This window comes from Jaculus jaculus, chromosome 3, assembly GCF_020740685.1.
Source record: "Jaculus jaculus isolate mJacJac1 chromosome 3, mJacJac1.mat.Y.cur, whole genome shotgun sequence".
In the NCBI taxonomy this organism is placed as follows: domain Eukaryota; kingdom Metazoa; phylum Chordata; class Mammalia; order Rodentia; family Dipodidae; genus Jaculus; species Jaculus jaculus.
The window spans coordinates 62,429,474-62,441,933 of NC_059104.1; the positions used below are offsets into that span (position 1 = coordinate 62,429,474).

At 39.3% G+C, this 12,460-nt stretch overlaps 1 protein-coding gene and 1 non-coding gene across 2 annotated transcripts in view; both read left to right on the forward strand.

The window, feature by feature from the left end:
- Positions 1-12,460, forward strand: part of Dnajc15 (DnaJ heat shock protein family (Hsp40) member C15) — a 103,876-nt gene that overhangs the window by 19,685 nt on the left and 71,731 nt on the right. The window lies entirely within an intron of this gene.
- On the forward strand, positions 7,076-7,178 carry LOC123459691. Its single transcript, XR_006636449.1, has one exon. It is a non-coding gene; the product is annotated as a U6 spliceosomal RNA (small nuclear RNA).

Consider the following 12,460-nt stretch of genomic DNA (forward strand, 5'->3'; position numbering starts at 1 on the left):
ATATATCTATCTATATGTGTGTGTGTGTGTGTGTGTGTGTGTGTGTGTATGTATTTATGTATGTATGTATGTGTGTATATATATATTTTTGAGGTAGGGTCTCACTCTCACCCAGACTGACCTAGAATTCACAATGTAGTTCTCACTGTGTCCTTGAACTCACGGCTATCCTCCTACCTCCACCTCCCAAGTACTGAGATTAAACGTGTGCACCACCATACACGGCTGATTATAATATTTTTCTTACTAATACCATTTTATCATGTCTGACAGTTGTTCTTAGATATAAATTCCCCTCTCCTCCTTTTTTATGTTTGAGCACAAGCTAAAGATTAAACCCAGAGGGCCTCATGCATGGAAGGTAAGCTTTATTTCACTGAGCTACACTTGTTTCATAGTTTAAAGTTCTTAGGTAATACCCCTCTTTCCAAATTCTGCTGATTTGTCAGTAGCCATTTTTGTTTCTCTCTTTACTTTTCCTTTTGTTATTTAAATTCAGAGAGCTTTCTTTGTGGAAATCGAGCCAATAATAAGACAACATGATACACTGAGTTTAGCAAAAAATAATTTGCTTGTTATTAACCCTTGAGAATTGAATTTCTGCACAGTAACATAGAAAGACCATTTTTGAGTGGTCCTGTTCATTCTTTTCATCCTTTAGTAGATGAGCATTCCCTCCCTACACCAGGGGTTATGAATTCCCATATAACTTTGCGTATCCTTTTTGATCATATTCATCATAGCATGTTTTTAGAAAAACAAATCCAAAAGAGAATTCATGGCATTGCCTTCTTCTGCTGTTTTAGCCTTTTGTCTCAGCAAAAGGCAATTTCATTTGTTAAGAGAATAACTTTGACAACTTTTTTTTTTTATTTTTTTTAGCCCAGACTGACCTGGAATTTACTGTGTAGTCTCAGGGTGGCCTTCTACCTCTGTCTCCTGAGTATGGGGATTAAAGTCATGTACCATCATGCCCAGCAACAACTTGAATTTTTATCTTATATACCATATACAATTTAAGAAAATCTTGTTGGTTTTATATTTGAAATACAGGCATCTAGAGTCACACTGCTTTCTCTATTTCCATCATTAATCAATCACCTTGGTCCAGCTTACCAGTGTAATGGATTTCTAATTCATTTCCATGCCCCTGCTTTTGTTCCTATACAGTCTTTCATTATTATTTTTTAATGTGGCACTTAGAGTGATCCAACAAGGATTATTTTTTCAAAACAAGAAAGCAAAAAACATAACAGAATAAAAGCGCTAGGCAGGATGTGGTTGCTCATTTGGGAAGCTAAGGAGGATCACCTTGAGTTCCAAGCAAGCCTGGGCTAGAGTGAGACCCTGACTCAAAAAAAAAAGGACAGGAGAAGGAGTAGGGGGTGGGAAAGAAGGAGGGAGCAGGGAGAGAGCAAGGAAAGAAGAATTCTAAGATAAGCTCAAAATCATGATGTCTGTATCACTCAGAGGAAAGCTGAAGTCCTAATGTTGACCTATAAGACCTTACATGATCTGCTCTCTATAATCTCTGACCTAATTCTTTATTCGTTTCTGCTTTCTTTTCTTCCCTGTGAACTGGCCTGTTTATTCTTCAAGCCTTATAATATCTGCCCTCCCTGTTACTACCCCTCCATAACTCAGATTTGTTCCTTTTGTTTATAGTGATCTTTTCTTAAATGTTGGCATAGCTTCTCCATTTTCTATACTTTTAAAATTTTTTAGAAGTCACTTTTTCAGCAAAGCTTTCTCTGGTGGTTTGAATTACATGTCACCAATTACTCATGTGTTCTGAATGCTAGGTCCCTAACTGCTAGCAATTTGGAAACTGGAGCCTCCTGCAGAAGGTATGTTGACGGGGGTGGGCTTATTGGGTGTTATAGTCAGCCTCCCCTTGCCAGTGTTTGGCACACTCCTGCTGTTGCCCATCTGATGTTGGCCAGGCAGTGATGTCCAGCTTATGTTCATGCTACATTTTCCCCAGCTATCATGGAGCTTCTCCTTGAGTCTAAGCCAAAATAAACTTCTTCCTTCCACAAGCTGCTTCTAGTTGGGTGTATATCCAGCAACTGAAAGTTAACCACAGCACTTCTGTACTCACTTTGTGTAAGTTTGTCATCTCAACATACAAACATATATTTTCTTTACCTGCTTAATTTTTTTCAGTGCACACATCACTGTGCAAACTTTTTTTTCTCCTCGTATTTTGGTTGTCTATTGTCACCACAAAGACCTATGTCTGATAGGTCCACAGGATTTAGAGTCATAGCTGGTATAACCTAAATGTTCTTTCAACAGTTTTTGAAGAATGTAATAATTAATCATCAAAGCAGAAAAGAAGCTAAGTCATAGAGGGAAGACAAGGGGAGAAGGAGGAAGGGGGAGAAGGAAAACAAAAAAAAAATCATTTGAAAGTGCTATAAAGAAACAATCATCAACTAGTCAAAGATGTGAGGAAGCCTTCAGATGGCTAATTGATAAATGACCTTATTTATTGGTTTATTTATTGTTTGTCAAGGTAGGGTTTCACTGTAGCCCAGGTTGATGGGAATTCACTATGTAGTTAAAGGGTGGCCTTGAATTCATGGTGATTCTCCTTCCTCTGCTGGGAGTAAGACATGCACCACCATGCCAGCTTGAGGCAGTGGTAGTACCTAACCTTTTTATTGAGCTTTTTTTTTTTTTGCAGTGTGTGTTTAACCAGACATTCCTTCCTTTTTTGTAGCATGATGAGTTGATTATCTTCATTTCACTCTATAAGAAAAGTTGCTTAATGTAGGACCTTCATTTTCTTTGTTATCTGTGATACTTTTGGATATATTTGCCTGGTCTAGGATATATTTAGATATGAATACATGACATGGTAGCTTATTAATAAAACTTCACTAACATGGTCAGTTATTTTTATGTTTTTAATTGTACTTTCAGCTATCCAAATTGTATATTACAACCTGTACATGTATCTGGATAGTGAGTGAGTTTCTGAAGATTCCTCTCATCCTGTTGTATAAACCATTTTTTTCTTTTCTAATTTTTTTAACAACTTCCATGATTATAAAAAGTTTCCCATGATAATACCCTCCCTCCCCCCACTTTTCCCTTTGAAATTCCATCCTCCATCATATCCCCTTCCCATCTTGATCAGTCTCTTTTATTTTGATGTCATGATCTTTTCCACCTATTATGATAGTCTTGTGTAGGAAGTCAGGCACTATGAGGTCATGGCTTTCCAGGCTATTTTGTGTCTGAGGGGAGCACATTGTAAAGAGTCTCTCCCTTCCTTTGGCTCTTACATTCTTTCTACCACCTCTTCCACATTAGACCTTGAGTCTTGGAATTTGTGATAGAGATATTACAGTACTAAGCACTCCAGTTACTTCCTTCCAGCACTATGATACCTTCTGAGTCATCCCAAGGTCACTGCCATCTGAAAACAGAAGATTCTCTACCAAAAGTGAGAGTAGCATGAATAAATGGGTATGAACATTAAGAGAATTGCTTACTAGGCAGTTTGATAAGCATAGTATATACATTTGGCCAGACAGCAGCAGACGTTATACCCCTAGGGCTCATGACTACCCCTGTTTTAAGTTTTCAGTATCAGGGATGTATTCCCTCCCATGGAGTGGGCTTCCAGTCCAATTGGATGGCAGTTGGTTTCCACCATGACAGATGTGCCACTATTGCACCCGTTGGCTCATTTGGCCTGGCTGGCCAAATTTAAGACTTGTAGTGTCCACTGTTGAGTATCTTTGCTGGTGTTTTCTCTCTCTCCCTTTGAACTATATGCAGAATGGCTTCTTCCAGCTTTCTGTCAGCTGGTCTACATGGAGGAGGTTATCAGCTCAATTCCAAGAGGCTTTCTCAGTGACCTTGCAGCTCAAGTATGTGGAGTCTTCAGCAATAGGGTCTTACCATCTGTTCCTGTTGGGAAACCAAGGGCCTTGGCAATGGCCTATAATGTTTTGGGGGCATCAGGGACCTCCCTGGCCAACAACTCACTGGAAGGTATCCCATCCCAGGCACTGAACATTTTCTAGCCACAATCTATGGCTCCTGAGTGTTCCATTGTCCAAAGAAGTAGGTTTTCATTTGATTTATTTATATCATCTTAGATTTTGATTAGCCCTCCCTCCACCTTTCCTTTACTCAATCTCTTCCTCTGACCTCACTTGGGCCTTTTCACACCTATTAATCTATTCTACTTACTTATGTATAATACCATCCTATTAAGTACCCCCCCTTCCTTTCTTTTCCCTTTATATCTCTTTTCTAGCTTATTGGCCTTTGCTGCTGAGTTTTCTTCCTACTCACACAGAAGTCCAATCATCTGTAGCTAGGAGCCACATATGAGAGGGAACATGTAATGCTTGGCTTTCTGGGCCTGGGTTACCTCACTTAGTATAATCCTTTCCATGTCCATCCACTTTCCTGCAAATTTCATAACTTCATTTTTCTTTTCTGCTGAGTAGAACTCCATTGTATAAAGGTGCCATATCTTCATTATTCACTTATCAGTTGAGGGACATCTAGGCTGGTCCCATTTCCCAGCTATTGTGAATTGAGCAGCAGTAAACATGGTTGAGCAAGTATCTCTAAAGTAATGAGATAACTCCTTAGGATATATGCCTAGGAGTGCTATAGCTGGGTCATATGGTAAATCTATTTTTAGCTGTCTTAGGAACCTCCACACTGATTTCCATAATGGCTGGACCAGATTGTAATCTCACCAACAGTGTAGAAGGGTTCTTCTTTTTTCACATCCTTGCCAGCATTTACAGTTATTTGTTTTCATGATGGTAGCCAGTCTGACAGGAATGAGATGGAATCTCAACGTAGTTTTAATCTGCATTTCCCTGATGACTAGGGATGTAGAATTTTTTTTAGATGCTTATATGCCATCCGTATTTCTTCTTTTAAGAACTCTCTATTTAGTTTCATAGCCCATTTTTTAATTGGCTTGTTTGATTTCTTATTATCTAATTTTTTGAGTTCTTTGTATATCCTAAGTATCAGTCCCCTATCACATGTATAACTGGCAAGGATTTTTTCCCATTCTGTCCGTTGCCTGTTTGTTTATTCACAGTGTCCTTTGCCATACAAAATCTTTGTAATTTCATGAGGTCCTAATGGTTAATCTGTGGTTTTATTGCCTGAGCAATTGGGGTTGTATTCAGAAAGTCTTTGCCAAGACCAGCGTGTTGAAACGTTTCCCTTACTTTTTCCTATAGCAGTTTCAGAATTTCAGGTCTTTAATCCATTTGGACTTAATTCTTGTGCATGGGGAGAGAGAAGAATCTATTTTCATCCTTCTAAAGATACATATCCTGTTTTCCCAGCACCATTTGCTGAAGAGGCTGTCTTTTCTCCAATGAGTGTTTTTGGCATTTTTATCGAATATCAGGTGGCTGTAGCTACCTGGACCCTGGACTTACATCTGGGTCCTCTATTCTGTTCCATTGATCTACATGTCTGCTGTTGTGCCAGTACCACGCTGTTTTTGTTACTATGGCTCTGTAGTATAGGTTAAAATCAGGTGTGGTGATACCACCAACCTTATTTTTGTTGCTCAGTATTGTTTTAGATATTCGAGATTTTTTTGTGATTCCAAATGAATTTTTGGATTGTATTTTCTATTTCCATGAAGAATGCCATTGGAATTTTGTTGGGGATTGCATTGTGTGTAGATTGCTTTTGGTAGCATTGCCATTTTCACAGTATTGATTCTTCCAATCCAGGAACAAGGGATGTTTTTCCATTTCCTAGTGTCTTCTGTAGTTTTGCTTGAGTGTTTTAAAGTTTTCATTGTAGAGATTCTTTACTTCTTTGGTTAGGATTATTCCAAGGTACTCTTTATTTTTTTTTTGACGCAGTTGTGAATGGGAGTGATTCTCTGATTTCATCCTTTGTGTATGTGTTGTTAGCATGTAGGAAAGCTACTGATTTCTGTGTATTTATTTTGTATCCTTCTATATGGCTATAAGTGTTTATCAGCTCTACCAAACGTGTAACGTCTGCTGCTGTCTGGCTAAATGTATACACTATGCTTATCAAACTGCTCAGTAAGCACTTCTCTTAATGTTCATACCCATATATTCATGCTATTCAAACTTTTGGTAGAGAGCAATTTGCTGGTAGAGTCTTTAGGGTCCTTTATGTATAAAATCATGTCATCTGCAAATAATTATATTCTTCCTTTCCAGTTTGTATCTCTTTGAAAATGTGCATCTCTTGCCTTATTGCTATGGCTAAGACTTCAAGTACTATATTAAATAAAAGTGGGTACAGTGGACACCCTTGTCTTATTCCTGATTTTAGTGGAAAAGCTTCCAGTTTTCCCCCATTTAGTAATATGTTGGCTTTAGGCCTGTCATAAATAGCCTTTTTTATGTTGAGATATGTATGAACCTTTTTTGAAAAGTGGATTGTCATGTTCTTTGGTAGAATTTTGGAAATCCAGTGAGAACACAGTCACTATCTCCCGAAGCCTGCATGTTGGAGGGATTCAGAATAGACCAGGAAGCCACTATTGAACAAGGCACTACATTACCCATTGTAATAGTGAGATCTATTGAGTACTTGGGAGCCCAGAATAGTTTAGCTGGAGGAAAAGCAGTAAGTAGGGAAGCTTTACTGAGAAGATGACCTTGAAGTTGTTTGATCCGTCACTCTGGCAGGAATAGAACGAACACAGAACAGGAGCAGGAGGGAGATGCGGAATTCAAGAAGAGAACTGTCAGATTTCTGCCATGTTTACAGTGTCATGTCGTTTCCATTACCTTGTCCCAAGTCTTGATGAACGCCATCTTGAGATATCTTTATACCTCCAACTTATAGAAGATGAAATGGCTTCAGACAGAATAGCTTAAAGTCACAAAACTGGTGAAGCTGAAATTGGATCCAGACCTTTTGAAACTCTGAAACACATAGACTTTCTATAGGATGTTTCCCCATATATATTAAAAGGTAAATTAAAAGATCCAAGAGGAATGGCAAATAATAGTAATTTAGGATGAAAAAGATGATTCTGAGCAAGGTTGAAGGACTAGTAAACATCAGAAATCATAGTGTGTATGTGCTCACTTTGGTGGCACATATACTAAAATTGGAATGATGCAGAGTTAGCATGGCCCCTGCACAAGGATGACATGCAAATTTGTGAAGCATTCTACATTTAAAAGAAATCATAGTCTGTAACAAGCTTGTTGCAGTTACCTTCTTGTTGATGATGCAAAGCACCTGACCAAAAGCAGCACATGGGAGGAAAGTTTATTTTGGCTTACAGTCAATGGGAGCTTCACCATGGCAGGGGACCACATGGCCTGAGCAATGGCTGGACATCACCTCTGCCACAGCAGATGGAAAACTGCAGCAAGAGAGTGAGCAGAACTATGGCAGGGGAGAGTTCTCTGTAACACCCCTAAGCTCACCCTCAATAACACACCTCCTCCAGCAAGGCTGTGCCTCCCAAATTGCCATCAGCTACGGACAAAGATTTCAAAACACATGACTGTATGGAGGACATCTGATTCAAACCACCACATTGCTATTTAGTATGAATATATGACTTTTCTCCAGCTGGGCCTAATAGTCTAGGAAAAGGGTTCTCTGTGGTTAACTTCTCCACCATTTTCATGCCAATAAATGATTTCATTGACAATTTCCCATCTGTTATTTCTGCAGTGTTACTGTACATATGCCTGGAAAGTTTTAAATAAAAATATTCATGCATTGTATATGATCACAGGGAATAGAGAGGAAATTGTGCTGATTTATATTTTTGGCAAATAATCATTTGGAGGCTTAAATTTAAAAAACTTAACTACTACTGAATAACGGACATATTTTATGTATACATAGCATCTTTCTTTTCCATGGTGACCATAATAAGATTGTGAAAAGATGAATTTCTTAATTTGGCATATATAGAAATCTGGGCTGTTTTTCTTATGTAGGCCACTGTTCCTAAGAACCAGTCTGGATGACTTGTAAAAGACATTTTTGATGAATTTGTAGCTCAGTTTTCCAAGTATATGTGTGTCCATATATATAGACAGACGAGCTTATTCTACATATAGAAGTATGTACTAACCTAATAATGTATACCAGCAACAAAATGTATCCTAGACTTTATTTCATTTTATTTTTAGTGCTGGGCATAGAACTCAGGCCATTGTACATGCTACCAAAGCACCCTGTTACTGAGCTATATACTCTACTCCTATAATTTATTTACTACTCAGTTTTAAACACTTGTGGAAGAGTATAACTTGGTCAGCTAGTAGGGGTCTTAGTGGAATGCACACACACACTCATGTTTTGTGGCTGGCAGTGACTTTGAAAACCTGGGAAAGCACAATAAAATATGCTTAAAATATATTTATTTGCAAGCAGAGACAGAATGAAAATGTGCATGAGCATACTAGGGCCTCTTGCTACTGCAAATGAACTCCACACACATGTACCACTTTGTGCATTTGGCTTTATGTGGATACTAGGGAATCAAAACTGGACTTGCAAGCTTTGCAAGCAAGTGCCTTTTACCACTGAGCTCTCTCTCTAGACCTACTTACTCTCCCTTTTTTGGTTGGATAAGAGGAATGGGCATTAAGAGTAAAATGAGGCTGGGTGTGGTGGTGCATACCTTTAATCCCAGCACTCAGGAGGCAGAGGTAGGAGGATCGCCGTGAGTTCGAGGCCACCCTGAGACTCAATAGTGAATTCCAGGCCAGCCTGAGCTAGAGTGACACCCTCCCTCAAAAAACCAAAGCAAACAAGCAAACAAACAAACAAAAAGAGTAAAATGAGGAGGGGATGGTTTAATTAGGGGCTTGGTCATTGTCCCTGTTCCATGACTCCTAGTATAGTAACTTATCCCAACTCAAATATATGTAATATTTTTATTTATTTATTTGATAGAGAAAGAGAGAGAGAGAGAATGTGTGCACCAGGGCCTCTAGCCACTGCAAACAAACTCCAGACACATGCGCCACTTGGTGCATCTGGCTTACGTGGGTCCTGGGGAATCAAACTTCAGTCCTTTGGCTTTGCAGGCAAATGCCTTAACTGCTAAGCCATCCTTCTAGCCTCTAGGACATCATGCATTTTAAAAATATGAATTTTTAAAATGTGAAATGTTGATATATTTAACTGAGGGGAAGATCAGATAAATTTAAGGTATGTAGAATTTTGCTTATAATTCTTTTTTTATTTATTTGTTTACAAGCAAAGATACAGACAGAGCTTGAGATAGAGAGAATGTGCATGTCAGGGTCTCTAGCCACTGCCATTGAACTCCAAGATGCATGTGTCACTTTATGCATCTGGTTTTATGTGGGTACTGGGGAACTGAACCTGAGTTGTTAGGCTTTCTAGGTAAGTACTTTTAATTGCTGAGCCATCTTTCCATCCCTTGTAATTCTATTATACTACTTATATTTGATAGTGGATAGTTATTTTTATTGATAATATTAAAAACAATTAAGGACTGGAGAAATGGCTTAGCGTTTAAACACTTACCTGTGAAACCTAAGGACCCCAGTTCGAGGCTCGATTCCCCAGGACCCACATTAGCCAGATGCACAAGGGGGAGCACGTGTTTGGAGTTCGTTTGCAGTGGCTGGAGGCCCTGGCACGTCCATTCTTGTACCTCTTTCTCTCTCTCTCTGCCACTCTCAAATAAATAAATAAATAAATAAATAAATAAATAAATAAATAACGTTATTGACTGCTTAGCAGGTGCCAGGTCATTGTGCTACATCCTTTATGTATTTTCTTATATTCTGTCCTCAAAATAACTTCATGAGGTGCAAATAATATCGCTAGGTGTTTGAGATATATCAGTGGGCAAAATAAGTCCTACAAGTGGCTCAGACCTTTACATCTGATAAGAATATTTTACCATTTTTTTTTTTGTTGTTGCAAGCATTCTCTGGTTACTCTTGAGGTTGAGTTTTATGACTTTAGACACCCTCACCCCACCAGGTGGCGCGCTTGCATGTGTGTATGTACTCATCACTGAGCTCAGCCCTTAGCTCCAATTAAAAAAAAAAAGAAATCATGGCCCAGTATTCTGCCAGCTATTATTGAATTGTCTGTTGTTTTTAAAAATATTTATTTAGGGCTGGAGAGATGGCTTAGCGGTTAAGCGCTTGCCTGTGAAGCCTAAGGACCCCGGTTCGAGGCTCGGTTCCCCAGGTCCCACGTTAGCCAGATGCACAAGGGGGCGCACGCATCTGGAGTTCATTTGCAGAGGCTGGAAGCCCTGGCGCGCCCACTCTCTCTCTCTCTCCCTCTATCTGTCTTTCTCTCTGTGTCTGTCGCTCTCAAATAAATAAATTTAAAAAATATATTTATTTATTTATTTGAGAGAGAGTAAGATCAAGAAAGAGGCAGATAGAGAAAGAATGGGCATGCCAGGGCCTCCAGCCATTGCAAATGAACTCCAGATGCATGCACCACTTTGTACACATGGCTTTACTTGGGTACTGGGGATTCAACCTGGTCCTTAGGCATTGCAGGCAAGCACCTTAATTGCTGAGCTATCTCTCCAGGACTCCCCCTTTTGTTAATAATTTGAAGGGATTCATCCTGGATTTGGAGGTGCCCATTGTTGTGGTTATAAATGACTTCTGCCATGTGGTGACAAATTCACTCTGCAGTATTAAGAACAGGAAGGACTCGGGAAGCAAAAATGAACGTTTCTAGATATATGAGATGCTAAATGTTACAAGGGAATAAAAATCTGTGGTTCTTAGCCTGGCATGGTGGGGCACACCTTTAATCCCAGCACTTGGGAGGCAGAGGTAGGAGGATCGTTGTGAGTTTGTGGCCACTCTAAGACTACATAGTGAATTCCAGGTCAGCCTGAACTAGAGTGAGACCCTACCTTGAAAAGCAAACAAAAAAATTCTGAGGTTCTTTAAAACGATACAGTGGACAAAATAGACAATTTATGATACATACATAAGAAGATAAGATATGGGCAGTTCATAATACATAACACTAGGGAAGCTCTAGAAAGCATCACCTTCTTGAGGTCAATATTGAACTCCCTTGGTCATCAGTAATAAGGCTAGATGACCTGACAGCAGTAGTCAAGACTACTATCCTTTCTGGGCTGTTCCTATTTCTTTACTAGTATCGTGTCCTGGTGAAATTGTGTCTTAGAGCCTTAGGCCATGAGGGAGGAACTTGCTTCATAAGAGCTCTAGCTTTCTCAGTGAGTTACTGGACGAGAACGTTAGTGTCTTCTTAGCACTGAAGCAGCCCTTTCTGACCTGATGATTCTCAATAGAGTCCTTATTATGCCTAGGTTTTGATTTCTCAGGGTTGGGTGTGTCTTTAGTCCCAGAACCTGAAGCATGATAGATGTAAAAGCTTTTTTGATTTAACACTTCATGTGTTTCATCCTTCTTCCTAACATGTCTGCATGCAGTGGTGCAGTGCATCTGGAGTTCATTTACAGCAGCTAGAGGCCCTGGTATGTCTATTCTCCCTCCCTCCCTCCATCCATCCCTCCTTCCCTCTCTTCTCTCCCTCTCAACTTGCAAATAAAAAAAATAAAGATAAATAAAAGTGAATGAAAAGAAAATCTTTGCTGAGTTTATATTTTATGAATTTATTATTCACACATTATTCATTATTACTACCATAAATCAGACAGATATATTACTATACTTTCATCTTTTTTTAAACTTCTTTTAATTGACAACTTCCATAATTGTAGACAATAAGCCAATATATTTCCCTCTGCTCCCCCACTTTCTGCTTCACAGACCTATTCTTCATCATATCTCTGGCCCTTCTCAATTAGCCTCCCTTTTATTTGGATGTCTTCTTGTTACCAGACATTGTGAGGGCATGGGTATCCAGGCCATTTTGTGTCTGGAGGAGTGCAATATGAGCACTCCTACCCTTCCTTTGGCTCTTAAATTCTTTCCATCACCTCATCTGCAATAGACTCTGAGCCTTGAGAGGTGTGATAGAGATGTTTCAGTGCTGAGCACTCTCCTCTGTCACCTCTTCTCAACACTGTGGTGCCTTTTGAGTCATCCCAAAAGTCACTGCCATCTGAAAAGAGAAGCTTCTCTAATCAAAAAGTGGGAGTAGTGTTAATATATGAGTATGAACATTAAGAGAAGTGCTTACTGGGCAGTTTGGTGAAGATAATATATGAATTTAGCCAGATATCAGCAGGTGTTGTACCTCTAGCTCACATGACCTGCCCTGTCATTGATTTTTAGTACCAGACACATATTTCCTTCCATGAATTGAGCCTCCATTTCAATTAGTGAGCAGTTGGTTTCCTCCATAACAGACATGCCACCATTGCCCCCATTGGGTCATTTGGCCTGGCTGGCCAAACTTAAGGGTTGCAATGTCTACTCTGTTTATCTCTACTGCTGACTTCTTTCTCTCCTATGGAGCTGCATGCAGTGAAGCTTTTTCCAGCTTTCTG